Source organism: Stenella coeruleoalba, assembly GCF_951394435.1.
Source record: "Stenella coeruleoalba genome assembly, chromosome: 19".
Lineage (NCBI taxonomy): Eukaryota > Metazoa > Chordata > Mammalia > Artiodactyla > Delphinidae > Stenella > Stenella coeruleoalba.
The window spans coordinates 57740464-57763563 of record NC_137165.1 but is presented as its reverse complement, the minus strand read 5'-3'; the positions used below and the strand labels follow the sequence as shown (position 1 = coordinate 57763563).

General features: G+C 38.0%; 1 protein-coding gene and 1 long non-coding RNA gene across 2 annotated transcripts in view; one reads left to right on the top strand and one right to left on the bottom strand.

The window, feature by feature from the left end:
• Positions 1–23100, top strand: part of LOC307177347 — a 218666-nt gene that overhangs the window by 99078 nt on the left and 96488 nt on the right. The gene's annotated exons all lie outside the window — the stretch shown is intronic.
• Positions 4308–23100, bottom strand: part of LOC307177345 (uncharacterized protein) — a 1102996-nt gene continuing 1084203 nt past the window's right edge. The window contains exons 10-13 of the transcript XR_013825026.1: positions 16003–16090; positions 4846–4921; positions 4615–4705; positions 4308–4440 (exon numbers count right to left, since the gene is read on the bottom strand). The gene's annotated coding sequence lies outside the window, so the exon portion shown is untranslated. The remainder of the gene's footprint in view (positions 4441–4614; positions 4706–4845; positions 4922–16002; positions 16091–23100) is intronic.

The window sequence follows — 23100 nt, the reverse complement described above, 5'->3', positions numbered from 1 at the left end:
GAACATTATTCTATAATAAAAAAAACAATGAAATCTTGCTTTTTGTGACAGCATGGATGGACTTTGAGGGAATTATGCTAAATGAAATGTCAGAAAAAGACAAATACCTTATGATCTCTCTTATATGCAGGATCTAAAAATCAACCAACCAACCAAGCAAACAAAAAACAAGCTCATAGATACCAAGAACAGACTGGTGGTTTCAAGAGGCAGGGAGTGGGGATGAGAGAAATGGGTGAGCAGGTTTTTTGTTTTTGTTTAAATAAATTGAACTTAAATAAGGTTATATCCTGGAGCCTATATTAACCCTTTCCTGGGATGCATCTTATACAGCTCTGACTCAAAGATCGAGTTCTGGAGCCTTCAGCTTCACATCCTCCTTAAGCTCATGGTCTATCCTGCAACCTTCCAACAGCAGATTGTATCTGTCAAACACGTGAGGGGGGCAGGGAACACTTTTATTTAGATTTAAGCCAAAAGAAAAAAAGAATTCCTACCTCTTTGTTTACAAATGAAAGTAGGGTTGAAAGGATCAGAATCATCTGAATGAGTGCCTTATTTTTTTTGTTTTTCTTTTTTTTTTTAAAATTGTATTTTATATTGGAGTAGAGTTGATTTACAATGTTGTGTTAGTTTCAGGTGTACAGCAAAGTGATTCAGTTCTACATATACACATATCTATTCTTTTTCAGATTCTTTTCCCATATAGATCATTACAGAGTATTGAGTAGAGTTCCCTGTGCTCTACAGTAGGTCCTTGTTGATTATCTATTTTATCTATAGTAGTGTGTGTATGTTCATCCCAACTTCCTAATTTACCATTGGCCCCCTACCTTGCCCCTTTGGTAACCATAAGTTTGTTTTCTAAGTCTGTGAGTCTGTTTCTGTTTTGTCATCATCTGAATGACTGTCTCATTTTTTTATGCACTTAAAAATATCCCCTTATGGAGATTGATTCATGCCAATACACTCACTGTCTTGCCCAAAGGCAAGTGCTGGCTACTGAATTAAAGATATAGTTCACGTGATTTGCTTATTTTATATTTAATTCTCAGCTTGAGTTTTTACATTGGATATTTCTCAAGCAACCACCAGGGCTTTCTGGCCCTGCCTCAGACCTAGATTTGTAACTGATTTGAAGGGTCGGCTGTATCTGGCTTTCAATGAAAGGTCAGTTAGAACTACCAGGCAGCCCTCCTCCTGCTACTCCAGGTTGTCCGTACGATAATGAAAACAAATCTTTTTGATGCCAAAGAGCAGCTTAGTTCTTCCGATGTCTCCTGTCTTGCTCCCTCCCAATTCCTGCAGGTTCTTAGACTTGCAAGTTGGCAAAATACAGCTAGGGTGAACATGACTCTTTCCTTTCATCCTTTACCTGGGCTGAACAGTTGGTTTATTTTTTGTGTGTGTGTGGTACGCGGGCCTCTCACTATTGTGCCCTCTCCCGTTGTGGAGCACAGGCTCCGGACGCGCAGGCTCAGCAGCCATGGCTCACGGGCCTAGCTGCTCCGCGGCATGTGGGATCCTCCCGGACCGAGGGCACGAACCCGTGTCCCCTGCATCGGCAGGTGGACTCCCAACCACTGCGCCACCAGGGAAGCCCTGGGTTGAACATTTTGAGCAGAGATTCAGAATGATTTCTAACATCAATTAATTGTCCAAGGTTGGACAACCATTTCCATAAGAAAAGTACTAATCTGGAGTCCTTTCTTCTATTGAGAAGAAACAGACTCATCTGACCAGTAAGAGCAAATCTTATAAAATGTTAAATTCCCTTTTCACAAAGATTCGAGATGAGACTGTATGTCCTGTACTAGAAATGGTGGTCATGAGGAGAAATATTTAGCTGAAAGAAGCCTCCTGGCGACTGGAAGAGGAACTAATAGCTCAGTGAAAATATAAAAAAGACATTCTGCAGAAAAACAAAGCCAAAAGAAGCTAAGCATATCTCCTCAGAATGTGAAAAAGAATGAAGAAATGAAAACTAGAGAATAAAGGTGAGAGACAGAGACAAGGAGAACAGATACAAGAACCCCAATAACAGAAATGGTGGAAAGGAAAATACAGAACATGCAAAGCAAAAGCAAACAAAGAAAGAAAAACCCCACAAAATAAACAACAAAACAAAACAAAAAGCAAATCTCCAAGCTGAAAATGAATGTGCTCTTTCATATTAAAGGGTTATAGCAAATTCTAAGAAAAGATAATGGAAAGCTACAAAAACAAACTATATGTACAAATGTATGTAAAATATATTTTTAATTGAAAGACAGATGGGGAAAAATCCTACAAACATACAGGTGTAGGAGAGATTAAAAACAAAAAGGTTACCGACTAATGAAATGAAAAAAGTAGGTGGACATGAGATTTCTTCTCCCAGAACTAAATTTTGGGGGATAATGAAGTATATTATAATGAAGTTAAGGAGTAGAGGAAGAAGTCCAATAATTTTCTATTCAGCTGAACTATTGCTTAGGTATAAAGTAAACACTTAAATATGTTTAGAAATACATTTCAGAAATGCAAGGGCTCAGAGAATGTGTAACACCCAATTACGTTTCCTGAAGGAAGCATAAATAATCAAGTGATGGGAAATCTATGATAAAAGAGAAATGATGATGAACAGTGAAACCACTAAAATATTATAATATCAGTCATTGCTAATGTCATTATGACACTTTAAGAAAGTGTATAAGTAATCAAAGAAAACGCAAAATCAGAATGTTGTCAGGAAGAAAAAGAAAATTCATGCTGACTAAATTTCATATACTTTTTTCATAACAGAGAGAGTATGAACAGTTTTATCCTCATTAAGCACAGAGAAGGAGACATTCATATTATATTGGACTTACCTGACTATTCACTTACAAACAAGAAATCCAGCTCTGATTAAGTGGGCAGGGAATTTACTGCAAGGGTTTTAGGTAGCTCTCACAATTGACAGGGAGATTGTAGGAAAGGGTTCAGGCAGAATCAGAGGGAGGCAAATCACAACCTATCATGACTCTGAACGGATGATTTATATGCCTACACCAGAACCATTATCCTGGGAAACCTGCCAGCTTGGTTGGCACCAGGGCTCCTAACACCCTGACCAGCTGTGGGGTCTTAATTACCCTGTAGCCACAGGGAATCAGCTCTCCTGAAACTGCACCTTGAGAGCATGGCCAAATGTGCAAAGCCTTCGGGAAGCACACCCGACTGGCTAGACCAAGAACATTTGTCCACCTCTCAGCTGCCAGAAGGATCCAGCCACCACTCTCTCGGCCCTGCCTCCTCACGACTGGGATGTCTGTAATTTGCAAAGGGGGAAAGGACAAATGTCCACTCCAGGAAAAGGCACACACAGAAATGTACATGGACAGCCTCGCGCTTTTTAATGGACTGTGAATTGGAGCTCTTTGGTAGGAAATTTGAAAAGCGCTGGACTAGCTGGTATAAAACATATCTACCTATCTATCTATCTATCTATATGAGGTGGACGTGAGATTTCTTCTCCAGAACAAAATTTGGGGACAGCAGTTAATGGAGTGCATTATGGGGATGTTTAAGGAGTAGAGAAAGAACTCCAATAATTTTCTGTCCGCTTACACTATTGCTTAGGCATAGTGAAAACATCTAAATATTCAGTATTCTCAGAAGTGCGTTTCAGAAATGCAAGGGCCATATATATATATATATATATATATATATATATATATATATATATGTATATTTTTGACTCAAGGTTTTAGAAGGGTGACCATTATTCTAGGCATGACAGTTAAAATCAGAGTAAGATCTCTCATTTTCTCTTCAGTAGGTCCTACTGCTCTGGCCTAGGATCACAGTCACACCTACATTTGGCTTAAAGACCAAATGTAGGGCTGCAAAAATGAGGATTTATGTCTCTAATATAATGAGGCCTCAGATTCAGGATAACCTAACACGACTCTTTTCTCAGTGAATTTTACCTAAATGTCAAAATTTGTGTACCAGGACTAGCTCCAAATATTTTCCTTGCCACCCTGATCTGGCCTCCAGACAAGAACATAACTTATAGAGGCTCCAGTTGCAGTGAATTTAAAGTGGGTCGCTTTAATGTTTACAAGGGTCTCCCTGCCAAGTTCGAAAACCTGGAAACTTCTGTTAGCATGCTTGAGACGGTACTCAGGGCGAGGGTTTGAGTCCTCACTGCCTTCTACTTCTCAACACTTTTGGGAGTTTAAAATGGCCGTGATTTTCAACTATTTCAGGTAGTATTTTGGTTCCTTTGCTGCATCTTCAGATTTGAGGATGTCAAGATAGTATTTGTCTGATTAGATTTTCCATTATTTAGATAATTTTGCAGTCACACCGCATACAGCTTTTCTTCTGTACGTCCGTGACCAGTCTCAGAGAACCTGATCTCCAGCATTCATCTATTCTTTTCAAATGTAGATTTTATCCTGATGCCAAAAACTAGAAAAAAATATCATCAGAGTGGAAAGTTGTAATATTTTTGACTGTTATTGTCAAAACATAAAAATTATTTCAACTCCTATTAGGGCTATAGGACCCAACATGCATATCTAAAGGTATGATATTTCGCTGATGAGGTGATGATGGTTTATTCATTAGTAAACGAACACTTACTGATTTATCTCTGGGTCAGACACACCTCTAGGCACTGGAAACACATCATTGTATCGTAAAAACAAAACCCTGCTCAGGGGCAGCTTCCATGCTAGTGGGGAGAAGCAGAAAATAAATAAGTCAACCAACTTATAGAACAGGTTACCACATGGTAATTGATGTGGAGCAAAACATACAAGGAAGAGGGAAACGGGTTTGCGATTTTCAATGAGGTGGTTATGAACGTCTTACCCTGCACTTAACTTTACCACATGGACTTGAAGAATGTTGGAGATGATGACTGTGATGTCTGGTCAGAGGAAATAGCCTGTGGAAACACTAGAATGAATAGCCTGTGGGAAGATGACCATTTCCAAGCATCAGGAAGGGACTAGGGTGGCAGCAGAATGAACATGGCAGGTAGGTGATGACGATGGTGGGGACGTGCCTGAAAGCTTATCCATGTTCCCTGACTCAAAATATGTCATGAGGGCTTCCCTGGTGGCGCAGTGGTTGAGAGTCCGCCTGCCGATGCAGGGGACGCGGGTTCGTGCCCCGGTCCGGGAGGATCCCGCATGCCGCGGAGCGGCTGGGCCCGTGAGCCGTGGCCGCTGAGCCTGCGCGTCCGGAGCCTGTGCTCCGCAACGGGAGAGGCCACAGCAGTGAGAGGCCCGCGTACCGCAAAAAAAAAAAAAAAAATGTCATGAGGCTCCAAGATCAAGGAACGTGGTGCCAGTGTCTCCTGTATTCAACTCAGCAGAGAAAGGGTCCTCATAGCGAAAAGGAATCCTCAGGCTGCTACATCCACGTGGATGGAAAGATGCCTTAAGTACTAAACATTCATGGCATTAATTTCGAGCAAGTCCGTGTACGCAAAGTGAAGAAGACAGGAAATACTTTTTTCCAGGTTTTCGTAACAGTTTGTATACAGATTCTGAAGCACAAACAAGGGGCATGCTGGTTGGCTGTACGTAACGGAGGAGAGATAGATTTGAAGTTCTGAATAAGAAGTAGAGAATTGCAGTCTGGCTAACAGCCTGGGAGAATAGTGAGGCTTGAGGAGAATGCCAGAGAGAGACAGCCCTGGTGGTTCCCAAGGATCTGGAGGAAACGAAGACTCGAAATGAAATTTCAGTTGAGAATTAGATATAAAAGAAGCAGACAACAGGGTCTCCGCTCTTAATCCGGTAGCAACACTTTACCTTGGCCAAGAGCGTGAATGTATCAACTCTTATCTATCCTGTAGAGCAGGTGTCCGTAAATAGCTGTTGAATCAATTCATCTGATTTTGTCATACCTAACAAAAGTTCTTTGAGACTCCGAGTTCCACACCACATAAAAACCCATCTTGTCTACGTTTCCCTCAACAGCTCTAGACGAAAGCTTTCCATCAAGAATGAAGACTTTGCCAAATTGGCAGGACTTAGTAGTTTTCTTCTTAGTTTTATAAGCCCATGATCCATCTTGGTCCTTTTCTGCCTGATGAGGTTGTGATTGACTATAGGTTGCTTCCCAACCCAGATGTGGATTTTTTTTTAATTGTTTTTATGGTCTGTTAGCAGATCCATGCCAACCTGATGGGTTACAACCATGCCAACCCTTGCTCCCCTGATAATATTTACATCCTGTATAAAAAGAGAGGATAGAAACTAGTATTTCTAAGATTCTGATGTTTCAAAAACAATGCTCTATGATCTTATTCATAATTCATCATTGCTCTTTGAGGCAGGTTCTTTACAAATCAATATAATGGGGCTGAAGAATGTCAAGGCTTTGCTGCTTATTATGTATAATCGATCACATCGACCTGATTCGAAAATCTGTGCTGTTTTCATTTCATTGGATTCATATTGTTCTCATTCCCCAAAGCTGAGTTCCTCTGTCTTGACTGAATCGGGATTTTGCCTGGTTCTTTCCTTACCTTTTTACCGCTATCTCTGTAATACCACAACTTAAAAATCTTTTCTACTTGCTTAATGAAAAGCAGAAGCTGGAGGTGAGGGACAGTTGGACACCAAGATATGTTAAACTCCTACCACTTGGACGTAGGCTTTGAGAGGTACCTTTCTTCCACCATGTTATGTCCCCTTTAAAAAACCTGTTCATTAAATGAATTACAACATTTATGCATTATTACATGAGGATCAGAGAGAATAGTTCATATAGTTGTGTTCAAGCTAATAACTAGCAGAGCTGAGATCGCACAAAAGTCCGTCTCTCCTCAAAGTCCTTGAAATTAATTTTTTCTATGTTACCGTCTTCCTTATATTCTTTAGTCTTCTGCCTGAATTCTCCCTCTTTTCTGAAGACTTCAGTACTTTTAAAAAATGTATTTTATTGAAGTATAGTTGATTTATAATGTTGTGTTAATTTCTGCTGTACAGCAAAGTGATTCAATTATACATATATATTCTACATTCTTTTTCATATTTTTTCCATGGTGGTTTATCACAGGATACTGAATATAGTTCCCTGTGCTATACTGTAGGACCTTGTTGTTTATCCATTCTATATGTAATAGTTTACATCTGCTAATCCCAAACTCCCGATCCATCCCTCCCCCTCTCCCCTCCCTCTTGACAACCACAAGTCTGTTCTCTATGTTTCTGAAGACTTCAATACTTTTAATGCTATTAATTACAATAGAGAAAGTCCTCTGGTAGCAGAGGAAACTCTCCTTGACAGTGGCTGGGAGTCTGGGGCAGAATGTTCTTAAGCGGGAGCAGTACCATTAGAGCATCTCTTCAGCTTGTATGTCCTCACAACCAAATTACTCTCGGGCAGGGTTGAGAGTAGAATGCAGCGAAATATTTACAAACAATCACCATTCTATTAGCAGACAGACTTAGAGATACACAAAGAGAAAGACAAAAATAAGAAAGTGAGTTAGATATTCAGTGTTACTCATAGACCCACCATCCCTTTGAATAGGTTTGAACTGAGCATAGCAAGCCCTTGGACTTTCTGTATCAGACTCTGGGGACATTGGCAGATTGGTTGGCAGGTTGACCTCAGCTTTGTGGCCAAGTCATCCTGCAAAGGAGAGAATACACATGAAAAGCCCTGGGCAAAGTTTATTTTCATACACAAACTATTATTTTAAATGTGAAATATGTTCATTGCATATTATTAAAAATATACAGAAACTCTCTCCTAAACCCGTCAATCATAGGTAACTTCTGTAAATAACTTCCCACGTGCTTTACCAAAATTTTAAATTCTACATTTGAAAAATATAATATGGCCTATAATACACTTCAACTTACTATATTGCATGATATAACATATAGTGCACAACTTTCTATTTTGTCATAGATAGAGCTAGCTCTGTCTCTTTCATGACTGTATTGTATTCTAGTATTTAGTTATCACTTATGCATAATGTTTTAAATTTTAAAAAATAAAGGTGAAATAAATATATTTGTACATGTATCTTTTGTTTTTATGTCTCTGTAGGACATTAGAATTAAAAAGAATGGCTGTGTAGGTGTCTTATATAATTAGATGGACATAGGCTAGTTGCTCACCAATAGTTTTCATACTTTAAACTTCCACCAAGAGTTAAAAACAAATGACAGTTTTTTCTAAAGTCCTCCAAATTGGATATTATCAGTCTTTTTGGTCTTTCCAGTTGGATGAATAAAAAATGATATCTCACTGCTAAAATTTATATTACTGAGTTTGATTCTTTTAAAAAATTTAATTAGCAACATGTATTTTTTCTGTGAATTGCCTATTTACATCTTAATGTAATTTTGTTATTGGAATGCAGACTAATTTATACCTGACTTTCTGGTTGTATTTTACACATTATAAGTATTAATAATTTATTTGTTTATTAATAGGTGTTAATAATTTATTTAATTAATTATTAATAGTTTATTATTTTATGTGTTGAAAATATTTTCTCTGGCTTGTCTTTCAAGGGTCACCCTGGTTTTTGGTCTTCTTTGTTTATTTGCTTGTTTTTGGTTATATAAAATGCTGTTTTAATTCCATTAGAATAATGAATATTCCCCTCTTATTTAATGATACCCTTAAAAAGAGTTTTCCACTTAAATTTTATTTTAAAACATCATCTATATTTGCTTTTATTCCACTAAAGTTTTTGTCTGTTTGTTTTTGGGTTTTTTTAGGTAGCTTAACAGAAATTTATTTTCTCACACTTTGGAGGCAGGAAGTCCAAGATCAAGGTGCCAACAGGGTTGGTTTCTGATGAGAGTTCTCTCCTTGGCATAGAGACAGCTGCCTTCTCACTGTGACCTCACGTGGCCTTTACTCTGTGCCTAGGCACTCCTGGTGTCTCTTCCTCTTCTTATAAGGACACAGGTCCTACTGGCTTAGGACCCCACACTTATTACCTCATTTAACCTTAATTACCTCCTTAAAGGCCCTATCTTCACATGCAGTCATCTAAGGGCTAGGGCTTCAAAATGTGAATTTTGAGCAGACACAGTTCAGTCCAAAACAGCACATGTGCGTGAGTTTCTTTGGGAAGCTTATCAAGAAGTGAAACTGCTGACTCCTAGGGTGAGCATATGGTCAGCTTGAGTAGATGATGGCAAACTGTTCCCCCAAGTGGTTGTACCAATTCACACTCCTGACCAAAGTGCTTGAAAGTCTCTATTGCTCCTCATTCTTGCCAGTCCTCGGTATGTCAGTCATTTTATTTATGTATTTATTTATTTGCGGTACGCGGGCCTCTCACTGCTGTGGCCTCTCCCGTTGCGGAGCACAGGCTCTGGACGCGCAGGCTCAGCGGCCATGGCTCACGGGCCCAGCCGCTCCGCGGCATGTGGGATCCTCCCAGACCAGGGCACGAACCCGCGTCCCCTGAATCGGCAGGCGGACTCCCAACCACTGCGTCACCAGGGAAGCCCCATGTCAGTCATTTTAAATTGTGCTGATGTGGTGGGTGCATAATGACATCTTCTTGGCTTTCATTTGCATTACTCTGGTTATTCATGAGGTTGAGTGCCTTTTCATTTTTTAGTGCCCATTTGGATATCCTCTTTTGCGAAGTACTTGTTCAAGAGTTTCGCCCATTTTTCTGTTGGGTTGAGATTTTTTCTTACTGATTTGTGTAGGAGTTTGAAACAATATATTATGATAGCCCTCCTGTTAGTTATACACAGCATTGCAAATATATTTCCCCCCCTGTTATATATCTTTTTATTTTCTTTATTATGTATTTATCTTATATTCCTTTATCATGTATTCCTTATCATAAAAAAAATCTTAGTTTTAAAATAGTTAAATTTTATCAGTCTTTTTTTGATGATGTGTTAATGTAGGTTTATTTTATTTTATTTTTTTATACAGCAGCTTCTTATTAATTATCTATTTTATACATATTAGTGTATATATGTCAGTCCCAATCTCCCAGTTCATCCCACCACCACCACCCCACTCCACCCGCTTTCCCCCCTTGGTGTCCATACTTTTTTTCTCTATATCTGTGTCTCTGTTTCTGCCTTGCAAACCAGTTCATCTGTACCATTTTTCTAGATTCCACATATATGTGTTAATATACGATATTTGTTTTTCTCATTCTGACTTACTTCACTCTGTATGACAGCCTCTAGGTCCATCCATACCTCTACAAATGACCCAATTTCATTCCTTTTTATGGCTGAGTAATATTCCATTGTATATACGTACCACATCTTCTTTATCCATTCGACTGTCATTGGGCATTTAGGTTGCTTCCATGACCTGGCTATTGTAAATAGTTCTGCAATGAACATTTGGGTGCATGTGTCCTTTTGAATTATGGTTTTCTCTGGGTATATGCCCAGTAGTGGGATTGCTGGGTCATATGGTAATTCTATTTTTGGTTTTTTAGGGAACCTCCGTACTGTTCTCCAAAGTGGCTGTATCAATTTACATTCCCACCAACAGTGGAAGAGGGTTCCCTTTTCTTCACACCCTCCCCAGCATTTGCTGTTTGTAGATTTTCTGATGATGCCCATTCTAACTGGTGTGAGGTGATACCTCATTGTAGTTTTGATTTGCATTTCTCTAATAATTAGTGATGTTGAGCAGCTTTTCATGGCCATCTGTATGTCTTCTTTGGAGAAATGTCTATTTAGGTCTTCTGCCCATTTTTGGATTGGGTTGTTTGTTTTTTTAATATTGAGCTGCATGAGCTGTTTACATATTTTGGAGATTAATCCTTTGTCCGTTGATTTGTTTGCAGACACTTTCTCCCATTCTGAGGGTTGTCTTTTCATCTTGTTTTATTCCACTATAGTCTTTATATGTACCTTTTAAAGTTTGAATTCCAACATCGTACCAGAGAGTAGTAACTCTTTAATACAGAGTTAATACTCTTTGGTACAGAGAGTGATGATAGAATTCAAACTTTAAAAAAACTTATATTTGTTTTTAAATAGCTATTTTTAAAGTCTAATGGCTCACAACCAAGAGAGTATTCTCCCACAGATTTATGTTTTAGGGTGGATAACATCGTGAAGTGTTTTTATGAATATGTATTTCACATCTAACAAATATAACTATATAAATACATGTATATACAATATATATATATAAACTATGTGTATGTATGTCTATACCTACACATGGTTATATTTTATATTAGGCCTGTGTACATATATATAAATATAATCTTATCTATCTTCCAAATATTTTAATTGCCTTGCACAAATATTTTTTAGCAAAATATAAACTTTTTAGAATATTACAAAAAATAAAATAAATTTACACATAAAATTTGAGTTTTATAATTTCATATTTAATGTAGTCAACTGACAATTTATGTTGGCTATTCTTTTCAACACATTTTGAATTTTTTTTTAACAAATTTTATAAATAGGTTGGTTTCATGGTCTATTTCAGGAACCAACCCAAAGAAACATAAAGTTAAGATAAATGGACCTAATTAGTTAAAATGATGTATTCTGTCCTTTTAAAAAAGAGTTGAATATGTACTTTATCTCATCCCACTTAATAACATAAACAGACATAACTGAACACTTTAGTAAAATAACACCCTTGCCAATTCATTATCCAGAACTGAAACTTAAGTCTGGTTTATTTTTCGGGTTCATATGTAAATTGATTTTCAAATGGTGATTTTTCATTCCTAATAATATTTTAACATATTTTCTTTCACAAAATGTGGAGGCTCTGTAATACAAAAGTAATAGTTGATCTTGTCTCGTGCTGAGGACATTTCAGAAATTTAAATACAGGAGTCTCAGACAATTGAGCTAAATTGATCTGCTTTCAAAACAAAAGTTAAAATCAGAATAACCTCGGGTAATTTTTGTTTCCCGTAGCTGCTGCTGTTTGTTAAACTTATACCAGGAACCATAGAAAAAAGAAATTCCTGCTACATGAATACGTCACCTAATACGTAGACATTTATTGACTCATTAAGCATCTAGCACCCAAGATGAGTTCTAAAAGTGAAAAATGGCAAGGCTCCATTCCAAAGGGAAAAAAAAAGATTGTTTCCGCTCTGATTTGCTTTTTAAAAAAAAACAGTGTTTATCCTAATAAAATACATTCCATAATTTGCAGTTTCCTCACAGTCAGACCTTAAGTTAATAAACATGTAAAATAGGTGAAAATATTTCTCCATGAATATTTACTTACATAATTTCTAAGGGAGAGGTCGTAAATACCACTTTATGCAGAAAGAAATGATTTATTTTACTACATTCTCGCAATTTAAAAAGAAAAATCATATTACAAAGACTATCTTGAACATCCTTTAAATTGTTTTTTTTTTCTGTCTTTGCTTTGCTCTGCATTTTAAATTAACCCAGAGAAATAAAAAGAAGAATGAGAGAAAACCAAGGCATTATGACAGGCATTATTTTATGTATGAGTCTAAATGAGATTTTCAAAAATGGATACCGTATTCCTTAAATGGATCTGTGTGGTCAAAGACCATTAGGCAAGTTTGGAAGATTCCATGGGGAAACCTGAGGCCAGACGTTTCAACCCCACCGGACTGAGTCCACTGTTTGTCTTTCTGCATGGAAAATTAATAAATGTATCAATCTCCTACCAGCGGCCCTGAACTAGGGAACATAAAGGAAATAGAATAAGTGGGGAAAAAAATTGCACATGTGCTTCCCACCCCCATCGTTTCTCTTCTGTGTGTTGAACTTATTTTTCCTTCAGGTCTTTTCATATTCTTCTTTTTTTTCCTTGTTATTAGTTATGTCTCTTAGCATTTATGACTACATTGCGTTTTGTCTGCCTGAAAATGATGTCTCATAACTTGGACAGGGGCTGTAATTTAATGGAATTGGCCACCTTTGCATACTTTCTGCTCAGAAGATCAGTCAGTGGCCTTGACGAGTCAGATTTCATTAAATGATTTTGGTTTCAAGGAAAAGAAAAAAATTAAAAGGAGAGTTAAGGAAACTGCAGTCAGGAAACAGGTATGGTGCCAACAGCCATAGAGCCTGGGATTCCAAAAGTCGTTTCAACATTTCGGAACTGATAAGCTAATTAACTATTAAAACAGAAACACTCTTAGGATACCTATGACCAAGGTTATAAATACACTTCTTTTCAATTCCTCTTTCTTTCCTTTTCTATTCTGTAACTGCTGAGTGTTGCCTTTAAATTGCACCAAGGTGATTCTAGGAAGTCAATTAGAAAGGTTTCAGATCACGCGAGGAATCAGAGGAGCTAACAAGAAATGTAAATTGCATTAAAAAAGTGGTAACAGGATTTTTTTTAACACCTAAATTTTTGCTTTATACCGGTTTAAAACTCTGCTGAAGTAAAATTTAGAAATATAGTGATAGGTATTGTCTATACGCTTTTCTTTTTATATCAGCTGAATTTCTTCCCCATCCCTCTGCTTAAAAGTACAATAGTTGTTGGTTCATAACTCCTTTTGCAAATGGCTGGTGGGTAAAGATAGTGAAAATACAACAAACCAAACAAAATTAAACAGTTCTGTGAATTGCCTGTTTATGAAGGAGAGTTTATTTGTGTGGGTTTGTATTCTTGAAAGCTTAAAAGAATTCCCTTTAGGTATTGTTTTTCGTTAGTCAAATATAATGATCAGTCCTTGAGATGTGAAAACAGAGGTGCCAGACAGAGACAGAAAGGGAAAGGCAGAACAAATCTAAGAGCTGAGTTGTACTGCAACAGAAAATATTATTTTTGTGTTCTATTCTCATTTTGGAAAGGGAGAAAAAGCAAGCTGGGTGTCATGATTAGAGCCTGGAGTTCAAGTTTGTTGAAAAGATCAAGGGAATTTTAAAGCACATAGGTATTCGGTTTTATATTCTTGGCATCATCATGATATAAACCTTTCTATCAACCCCAAAATTTAAAAAACCTATTGTACCTAAAATGAAATGAAATGAAATAAAATAAAATAAGGTATCTGTTTATTATCAGTTTGGTGTTATGGGGTTTTTTGTGTTTTTTTTTTTGAGAGGGGGATCCTTTGATTTTTGGAGAAATAAGTGAAACATAGGTGCTGGACCCTAGTACGTCTGGAACTCATAGGAGGGTCTTCTGAAACTGGAAGCTAGGCTCAGGTTTCTGAGAAGGGGATGCTATGTGATGGATAATACCTTTGACAAAGCATTAAAAGTGGCTCTGGGGGAACTAGGTGAAGCTAGAAACTGGACCCAATTAGCTAGAAGATGCTGAACTAGGAGCAAATGCTGTTTTGGGTTTTTTTGGTATGAATTTGTTTTTGTTTCCAGTTTTATTGAGATATAATTGGCATACAGCACTGCATGGAAGTGCACAGCATACTAATCTGACTTACGTATGTCACGAAATGATGACCACAATAAGTTGAGTGAACATCCATCACCTCGTATAGATACAAAAATAAAGAAATAGAAAAAAAACTTCTTTCCTTGTGATGAGAACACGTAGGATTTATTCTCTTAACAGTGTTCATATTAATTAACACTATTAATTAATTATAGTTATCACGTTGAGCGAATGCTGTTGCCTGTATAAGGAGCTGTTGTTGGGTGCTTTGGACAACGGGGAGCAGATAAGAAGCAGTTCTCCTGCCCCTCCCGCAGGCTTCCAGTTCCGTCTTAATGTCATCCATTGTATAATGTCTAACAGAAAGGCAGCTGGCAAAGGAGAAATGTGGTCTGCACAATATCACAGGGCAGAGTATCAAAGGGTGAGTTTGGAGATAAGAGACAGTAACTTAGTATCTGACCTCACATCAAGGTGGCGAACCAACGAAAAACTGAACCAAGACAGGAGAACCAGGATTGAAGAGCTCGTAGAAATTGGTAAAATTCTCCCCGAACCTTGATTCTGTGTAGGGACTAGAAGAGATCTGGGACCCCTTCCTCAAGAGGAGTAGAATCCTGATTGGCTTCATTTGAATCTCAAAAGACAAGAGTAGGAGGAAATTCCCCAGCAGTCCAGTGGTTAAGACTCCTTACTTTCATTGCCAAGGGCACGGGTTCGATCCCTGGTCGGGGAATTAAGATCCCACAAGCCACGTGGTGTGGCCAAAAAAGAAATAAATAAAAATAAAGTCAATCCACTAAAACAAACAAAAAAAGAGACAAGAGTAGCAGCATGATGGGTCCAGTCAGGAGTTAAAGCATACACAATGATTTTAAAAAAAGAAGCTAAAATGATTATTTTTTGAAAAGGATTTTGTGTGTATTAGGCTTTACTAAACCTTTGGGTAGATAGACAGGTTTATATCACAGTGATACCGAGTACATAAAACTGAAGTTCTACTTCTGTGCTTAAAAAGAAGAACCGAGTATTCTGGGTGCCTGGCTGGGGCAGAGCATGAAGAAAAGTCCTCACGCCCACGCTACTGACCAAAGGGCCAACCGTAGGACCAGCAAAAGGAGCTCCCTCCAGCAACCTCTTCTGAGAAGATGAATATTACGTAAACTGCTGAGGAAAAAATGCCTAAAGGACTCCCCTCCCTTACCACAGAGTGGGTTTTTGCAGAGCGAATTTAGGTTGAGAGACAATAAATTGCTAACTGGCACACCAGGGTAATTTAGCTGACCTTTCTATTATACAGTGATTACTAACCCTTGGTTGTAGCTACAAAGCAGCAGGAATAAACCTGTCAAAAAAATTTAAAAAGCAAAGTAAAATAATATTAAGAATGCAGAAGCACCTGACCTTTTAATTTCACATGTCAAATAATTGGATAGATGCTAGCCCACACTTACTATTGTGGGATAACCTTTATGCTTAATGCATGAACTAAAAGGAGAGGATAATTCCAGTCAATATCCCACTAAAAACACAATGTATGGATCCAAAAGGAGGCACGTATTTTTATCATGAATTGTAATCACTCCAAAGGAAGTAGCGTGTGTGTCAGCACATGTTTACTTCCTATGCATACAGCATTTTCAAGGCAGGTTCATTCCCAAAGTGTGGCAACTTTGATCAATTTACCTGTTTTTCCTTGACACAGAAATTGAAATTAGGTTTTGCCCTTCTTTGCTGTTTTGTGACATGCTAACAGCATTCCTTCTGCGGCTGTCTGTAACAATAGAAGAAATGAGAAATTTTTGTGTATCAGCCAGCTAATGACATTAACCCAGTTTCATTAAACCATAAAATGTCCCCACTTTTCCAAGAATGGTCAAAAGCCCAATTACATCCATTCTTTTATTCAATATCTATTAAGTGCTTACTATGGAACAAACATTGCTATATAAACTGATTCTTGCTTGAATTGTCACAACAGTTTAATTTTCATTTTTAAAATGTATAGGTATTCCTGGCTCCAAGAATACTGATGGTTACTAAGCAAAGATGAATGGACGGTTAAGGAAATGCAGAAAACAATTACTCTGAAGGGAAAAAGCATACTTAGCACTAGTTTAGGTTTGAGCTAAGCAGTTTCGGGTTCCCTGTTTCACAGGGGCTGATATAAACACCAAGTCTGTGTTTCAGGATCTGGGTTGGCACGTTCCTTACTATGAACGTAAATGAGAAAAGTGGGCTTTGGCGTGTTTCTAAATGCATTTCTACATCCTCAGCCTAAGACTGGCTTCCGGAAGCTGAATGTGGAGATTGTAGCTGATTAGCTTCTGTAGGCGTTTACATTTTTCACTCCGGAGCAGAGATGACAGTATGTTTGCTGACAATTTTTTCTTTGTTGAGATGTTTATGTTTCATTTGACTATATATTTGAGTGTACCGCGGCTTTCTAAATAATCTACAATTAAACAAGCCCCTTTTAATGCAGTAGAATTTCATGCTTTTTACATCTTGTTTTTCATTGATCTTGGAAGTTTGTTTCGTCACGCATGATAAACAGTATTTGTAATCGTTGATTTTATTGAGACAGTGTCACAGGCCACAATGTTCTAATCACACTACATGAATCCACTCATTGAATCCTCATAACACCTAACTCCCTCTGGGGTCAGTACTACATCTTGGTTAAGTAAGAAATTTGCCTAAGATCCCACAACAAATATGAGTCTAGAGGGCGTATTTGATCATTAGGTGCTACTGGCTCTAACAGTTAATACATATTGACACATTTCCACGCTAAGCTCTGTATACATCAGTCTATTTATTTCTCACAGGGTTCCTATATGTTAGAGGCTGTTATAACCACTCGTGAAAATGCGGAAAGTAAGGCCAACGCAGTTAAGTAAGGTCGTCTAGCTAGTCAGCAGTTAAGGCACCATTTGAACCTGGACAAATTGTCTCTAGCTTCTGTTGCCTTGATCAGTCTGCTCTCCCAGAGTAAACAGTAAAAGAAAGATCTAGTCGAATTGGCCAGAAATACTGTTTATATCATCATTTCTGCTTTGGTTTTAGAAATGAAAAATCTAATGTTTAGAATGAATAGCGCTGTTCTCCACAGAGAGAAGCTCCACGTGGTAGTATGTCAACGCTGCTTCATTCAAGAAACCCCCGTGAGAAAATTGGACACGAGGGAAAACAAAGAAGGGCATGGACTATCGGCACAGGGTGTTAAGATGTGTATTGTGTTTAACAAGGCAGCAAGCCCGGTGCTTCTTATTCAATGTCTCCTTTTCTTGCTATCCCCATACTCATCACGAAAGAAAATTTCAAGGTGGGATTATCTAATGCATTGGATTGATTGTCAGATAAACCAGAGTGCTCAGATTATAGAGGGAAGTCTGACCTTTTTTTTTTTTTAACATCTTTATTGGAGTGTAATTGCTTTACAATGCTGTGTTAGTTTCTGCTGTATAACAAAGTGAATCAGCTATACATATACATATATCCTCATATCCCCTCCATCTTGCGTCTCCTTCCCACCCTCCCTATCCCACCCCTCTAGGTGGTCAAAAAGCACCGAGCTGATCTCCCTGTGCTATGTGGCTGCTTCCCACTAGCTATCTATTTTACATTTGGTAGTGTATGTATGTCCCTGACACTCTCTCACTTCATCCTAGCTTACCCTTCCCCCTCCCCATGCCCTCAAGTCCATTCTCTATGTCCGGTCTTTATTCCTGTCCTGCCCCTAGGTTTTTCAGAACATTTTTATTTTTATTTTTTTAGATTCCATATATATGTGTTAGCATATGGTATTTGTTTTTCTCTTTCTGACTTACTTCACTCTGTATGACAGACTCTAGGTCCATCCACCTCACTACAAATAACTCAATTTCATTTCTTTTTATGGCTGAGTAATATTCCATTGTATATATGTGCCACATCTTCTTTATCCATTCATCTGTCGATGGACACTTAGGTTGCTTCCATGTCCTGGCTATTGTAAATAGAGCTGCAATGAACATTGTGGTACATGACTCTTTTTTAAAAAAATTTATTTATTTAATTTATTTTTGTCTGCGTTGGGTCTTCGTTGCTGCGCGTGGGCTTTCTCTAGTTGCAGTGAATGGGAGCTACTCTAGGTTGTGGTGCATGGGCTTCTCATTGTGGTGGCTTCTCTTGTTGCGGAGCACAGGTTCTAGGCATGTGGGCTTCAGCAGTTGTGGCACGCGGGCTTCAGTGGTTGTGGCACGTGGACTCTAGAGAGCAGGCTCAGTGGTTGTGGCGCGTGGGCTTAGCTGCTCCATGGAATGTGGGATCTTCCAAGACCAGGGCATGAACCTGTGTCCCCTGCATTGGCAGGTGGATTCTTAACCACTGTGCCACCAGGGAAGCCCATGACTCTTTTGGAATTATGGTTTTCTCAGGGTATATGCCCAGTAGTGGGACTGCTGGGTCATTTGGTAGTTCTATTTTTAGTTTTTTAAGGAACCTCCATACTGTTCTCCATAGTGGCTGTATCAATTTACATTCCCAGCAACAGTGCAAGAGGATTCCCTTTTCTCCACATCCTCTCCAGCATTTACTGTTTGTAGATTTTTTTATGATGGCCATTCTGACTGGTGTGAGGTGATACCTCACTGTAGTTTTGATTGGCATTTCTCTAATGATTAGTGATATTGAGCTTCCTTTCATGTGCTTGTTGGCAGTCTGTATATCTTCTTTGGAGAAATGTCTATTTAGGGCTTCTGCCCATTTTTGGATTGGGTTGTTTGTTTTTTTGATATTGAGCTGCATGAGCTACTTGTAAATTTTGGAGATTAATCTTTTGTCCGTTGATTTGTTTGCAAATATCTTCTCCCATTCTGAGGGTTGTCCTTTCGCCTTGTTTATGTTTTCCTTTGCTGTGCAAAAACTTTTAAGTTTCATTAGGTCCCATTTGTTTAGTTTTGTTTTTATTTCCATTCTCTAGGAGGTGCATCACAAAGGATCTTGCTGTGATTTATGTCATAGAGTGTTCTGCCTATGTTTTCCTCTGAGGTTTATAGTCTGCCTTACATTTAGGTCTTTAATCCATTTTGAGTTTATTTTTGTGTATGGTGTTAGGGAATGTTCTAATTTCATTCTTTTACATGTAGCTGTCCAGTTTTCCCAGCACCACTTATTGAAGAGGCTGTCTTTTCTCCATTGTATATTCTTGCCTCCTTTATCAAAGATAAGGTGACCATATGTGCATGGGTTTATCTCTGGGCTTTCTATCCTGTTCCATTGATCTATATTTCTGTTTTTGTGCCAGTACCATACTGTCTTGATTACTGCTGCTCTGTAGTATAGTCTGAAGTCCAGGAGCCTGATACCTCCAGCTCTGTTTTTTCTCAAGAGTGCTTTGGCTATTTGGGGTCTTTTTTGTTTCCATACAAATTGTGAAATTTTTTGTTCTAGTTCTGTGAAAAATGCCATTGGTTTGATAGGGATTTCATTGAATCTGTAGATTGCTTTGGGTAGTATAGTCATTTTCACAATGTTGATTCTTCCAATCCAAGAACATGGTATATCTCTCCATCTTTTTGTATCATTTTTAATTTCTTTCATCAGTGTCTTATAGTTTTCTGCATACAGGTCTTTTTTCTCCGTAGGTAGGTTTATGCCTAGGTATTTTATTCTTTTTGTTGCAGTGGTAAATGGGAGTGTTTCCTTAATTTCTCTTTCAGATATTTCATCATTAGTGTATAGGAATGCAAGTGATTTCTGTGTATTAATTTTGTATGCTGCTACTTTACCAAATTCATTGATTAGCTGTAGTAGTTTTCTGGTAGCATCTTTAGGATTCTGTATGTGTAGTATCATGTCATCTGCAAACAGTGACAGCTTTGCTTCTTTTCTGATTTGGATTCCTTTTATTTCTTTTTCTTCTCTGATTTCTGTGGCTAAAACGCCCAAAACTTGTTGAATAATAGTGGTGAGAGTGGACAACTTTGTCTTATTCCTGATCTTAGAGGAAATGGTTTCAGTTTTCACCATTGAGAACAATGTTGGCTGTGGGTTTGACATATATGTCCTTTATCTTGTTGAGGTAAGTTCCCTCTATGCCTACTTTTGGGAGAGTTTTTATCATAAATGGTTGTTGAATTTTGTCAAAAGCTTTTTCTGCATCTATTGAGATGATCATATGTTTTTTTCTCCTTCAATTTGTTAATATGGTTTATCACATTGATTGATTTGCATATATTGAAGAATCCTTGCATTCCTGGGACAAACCCCACTTGATCGTGGTGTATGATCCTTTTAATGTGCTGTTGGATTCCGTTTGCTAGCATTTTGTTGAGGATTTTTGCATCTATGTTCATCAGCAATATTGGCCTGTAGTTTTCTTTCTTTGTGACATATTTGTCTGGTTTTGGTATCAGGGTGATGGTGGCCTCCTAGAATGAGTTTGGGAGTGTTCCTCCCTCTGCTATATTTTGGAAAAGGTTGAGAAGGATAGGTGCTAGCTCTTCTCTAAATGTTTGGTAGGATTCACCTGTGAAGCCATCTGGTCCTGGGCTTTTGTTTGTTGGAAGATTTTTAATACAGTCTCAGTTTCAGTGCTTGTCTGTTTATATTTTCTATTTCTTCCTGGTTCAGTCTCGGAAGGCTGTGCTTTTCTAAGAATTTTTCCATTTCTTCTAGGTTGTCCATTTTATTGGCATATAGTTGCTTGTAGTAATCTCTCATGATCCTTTGTATTTCTGCAGTGTTAGTTGTTACTTCTCTTTTTTCATTTCTAATTCTATAGATTTGAGTCTTCTCCCTTTTTTTCTTGATGAGCCTGGCTAGTGGTTTATCAATTTTGTTTATCTCCTCAAAGAACCAGCCTTTAGTTTTATTGATCTTTGCTATCATTTCCTTCATTTCTTTTTCATTTGTTTCTTATCTGATCTTTATGATTTCTTTCCTTCTGCTAACTTTGGGGGTTTTTTGTTCTTCTTTCTCTAATTGCTTTAGGTGTAAGGTTAGGTTGTTTATTTGAGATGTTTCTTGTTTCTTTTTCTTTTTTTTATTGTTTCTTGTTTCTTGAGGTAGGATTGTATTGCTATAAACTTCCCTCTTAGAACTGCTTTTGCTGCATCCCATAGGTTTTGGGTCATCTTGTTTTCATTGTCATTTGTTTCTAGGTATTTTTTGATTTCCTCTTTGATTTCTTCAGTGATCTCTTGGTTATTTAGTAGTGTATTGTTTAGCCTCCATGTGTTTGTATTTCTTACAGCTTTTTTTCCCTGTAATTGATATCTAGTCTCATAGCGTTGTGGTCAGAGAAGATACTTGATACAATTTCAATTTTTTTTAATTTACCAAGGGGGAAGTCTGATCTTCATATCCCAGAAAAAAAGACATCTAAGAAAAGACAACACATTTCATGGGAAGAATTAATGAAGCAATCAAAGAAGTCAGATGAAGAGATTCTAGAATCTTAATTCCCAAGTCCCAGAAAAGTTCCCAGAATTTAAAGGCCAGTGTCCTGATCCCCAACCCATTCCCTTCATTCCAGGTCTCCCCTTACACCCTCCTGTCTGCAGGCTTTTTGATATCCAAGGGCAGTCGTGTTTTCTTTCTCTTTTGGCATCTTGTAGATTTAACATTCATCTGTTGGGGCACATCGAGGTGATTTGCCAAATAACTCCTTTTGGCCAGAAGAATGTGCTGGGTTATTATTCTTTGGTCCAAATGAGCCAGACTGACTGTCTGCATGGTGGGAATATGCCAGATAATTACTTTAACCATGTCTTTCCCTTTAGCTGTGTACACATGGTCCTCGTAGTCTAGATAAACTTGGTTAAACCTCATATTGAATAATTACTGGCAAGTGGCCATGTGCTCAGAGTAATTTAATGTTCATCTTTGGTTTCTACAGGGTGCTAGTGACAAAAGCAGGTTTTGTTTATACTTATGTTAGAAAGATTTTCTTTTCATAATTCAAAAGAAAATCTCCCAAGAAAGGAGGACTCAGTGAAAAAAAAATGGTTTTGATTTCAAGTTTTCCTCAAAAATCACAAACACAGCGCTAAGAAAAAGCTGATATAGTTTAGCTTTTAGAAGCAGAAAGATGCTAGGAAAGATGACCGCATTCCTACTGCCTTGCAAGTCAAGCGATTTTTACTACATTGAAATTAATGTCTGATATTATGTTGTTCTCCCTTTTGAAAGTGTGGACCAATGTTGTTGCATTTTATTACAGGAGGTAAACAATACGATTCCCCATGACTTGCTGTATCTTGCAGTCTCAGAGTAATAGAAAAAGCCCTAGAATGGGAGGCGGAAGGGAGGGACCCAAGTTCTGACTGTGTTATGTATTGGTTTGAGAGCCAGATGCAAGAAATTGGACACCTCTCTCTCCTTTTCCTTGGGAAAATGAGAATAACATCATCCTCATCTTGCAAAACATGTTTAGGAGGCTTAGATTAGATCACACAGAACATGCTTTTATCAGCTGTGGAACACTGAACATCCTAACAAAATGACAGAAACTTGGTTTAAGATCTGCACACAAGAACAAAACACAAAACATGTCATGCTGAGGTGAAGATGGGTTAGGAGGGCAAGGGAATGTCAGTGAGGAGACAGACAACCCTGGGGATAATTAAATCAGGAAGGAAACCACCCTCAAGCAAAGCTGTACTTTCCTCTCCTCAACTGCCGCAAAGGAAACCTAGGAATTCCAGAGAGAAGAGGGAGAAACATGAGTGGGAAGCAAGTTGGCTATATGTTTTCCAAGCTTTCAAAATGTTCGTTCTCTTGGATCCAGAATTTTCC